Source organism: Pteropus alecto, unplaced genomic scaffold, assembly GCF_000325575.1.
Source record: "Pteropus alecto unplaced genomic scaffold, ASM32557v1 scaffold81, whole genome shotgun sequence".
NCBI lineage: Eukaryota > Metazoa > Chordata > Mammalia > Chiroptera > Pteropodidae > Pteropus > Pteropus alecto.
The window spans coordinates 6,002,007-6,004,162 of record NW_006433378.1 but is presented as its reverse complement, the minus strand read 5'-3'; positions in this window follow the sequence as shown (position 1 = coordinate 6,004,162).

Genomic DNA, 2,156 nt, shown 5'->3' with positions numbered 1-2,156 from the left:
GCTGGATTTGATGACAAGAAGATATAAGATCTGGTTGCTCTTGCCATCCTGCCAACAAGAAACCAAATCTTAGTGACTTCATTTGGGCCCCTTAAACCAGCTTCCCCTGAAGCTGACAAGATCCACCCTTCCCTGTAAGCCAATTCCTTAATGGCTTAAGTGATTTTAGGTTGGGTTTTCTGCCATTTGTCATTTAAAAAGTTCTACCTGACAGAATCAGCCAAACCCAGGTTTGTGGGAGGGCTCTTCTGGGGATCCTTGCGAAGGAATCTCCTTGTGAAAGAAGTGGACAAATGGGACACTTTAATGAGAGCCGCAGGCTTCCACGGACAACCAGTAGAGGTGGGAAAGGCCTGGGAAAGAAAGTAGTTATTCAGTGTACCTGACAGCGGGACTTTCCAAAATTCTTAACCATCTCTATGCCTAGTTCCTCAAATACTTCCGCTTTAACCACCTAGACTTGTCTGGTGGTTCCTAGCCACATACTATTTGACCTCAGTAAACCTAATCATGGAATCCACCCATGCATGCACAATTTTCATAAATTCCTTTGGTTAATTAGTTTCACAGACTATTGCTCTCTATTTTTCTCTCCTCTGTTCCTGCATAGCTCCTGCCCCCACCTCACCCATGGTGAATTTGAAATAAAGAACATTCTCTCTGAGCACAAAGTCAGACTAAGATGCTTCCTTTACAGAAAACATATAAATTCTAAAGCAACTTTAAATGGATAAATTACATATAAACATTGAGAATTCCTGGCTGACTTCATTTTCTGTAAGTAACTTTTCTTACCTGAAACCTGTGACACTCCTTCAGGTATGCCCCTTCTATGGTTCTTCAGGTACACCACTCCCAGCTTTGCAAAAGCTCATTACAAGCACAGAAAAACTCACACATATCCAGGAACTACCCTGTTCCTCGCTTAGGAAAGTAGCATGTGGCTTGAACTGTGGGAGTCAAGTAAAAACAGGGGAATAGAGACTTGTGGCTAAGGCTTATTCTGTTTGTTTCATTATAATAAAAAATAATTTAATAAAAAACATGATCATAAAAGTAATATCTTTTACACCCAATTAGAGAGGACTCATTCTCCCTAACTAGCTCCTCTTTTGGTGCTTCTTATCTTGGTAAAGGGCCTTCTTCACCTACCAATCACACAGACTGGGAAGCTGGGCATCACCCTATATTTCTCTGCTTTTCCCACTTGCATCCAATGATCCCATCACATCTTAGGTCCTATCCATTTGGTGTCCTTAACATTCTTTGTGGTCTATGGTGGAGAGATCCTAAGGTCGCCCTTGATTCATTCTCTGGTGTTCGCCTAAGCTATACCTGAACTCCTGACCCACAGAAAGTATGAAATACTAAATGTGTGTCATTTTAAGCCCCTAAGTTTATGGTAATTTTTTTACATAACAATAGAAAACATGCTCATTCCCACTTGATAGCTAGATCGCCCTTGTTTCTGTTAAATTTTTCATCATCTCTTGTCAGGCTGTCGACAGGTGTTTCCTAACAGGTCTTACCGTCTCCAATAAGGTCCCCTCAACTCTGCCACCAAATCAGCTTCCTAAAACAAAATACAATATGTGGCTTTTCTACTTAAAATGAATAAGTGGCAACCTGTTGCCTAAGGATGTAATCCAAATCCCTTGGCATGGCACATAAAGGGCTTTGGGATCTGGTCCCCACACTTCTCTTCAGCTTTGCTTCCACCACTCATGCACACAAAACCCTGTGTAGCGAGGGTAACGCCTTCAGAATATATCCAGGTACCTATCACGTTCGGTCCTTAACCACTACTAGTGTGATCAAAACACCATCATCTCATGTCTCACTTGAATTGTTGCAATAGCTCTCTGGCTTCTGTCCTTGCCTTGTTAAAATGTGGCTTAACATAATATCTAGACAATCCTATGACAAAAAAAAACAAAAAACAAATCAGAACTGACTCCCTACTGCTCAATACTCTGCAATGGAATGGCTCTCCATCTCACCCAGAGTCAGAGCCGAAGTTCTTTCACTAATCAGCAAAGCCCTATATGGTACAGCTTCCCCCTTCTCCCTCCATGTCTCTAGCTTCATCTCCTATCATTCTTGCTTTTGTTCTCTCTGCTCCAGCCACACTGGAGCTGTACGGAGTTTCCTTGCTG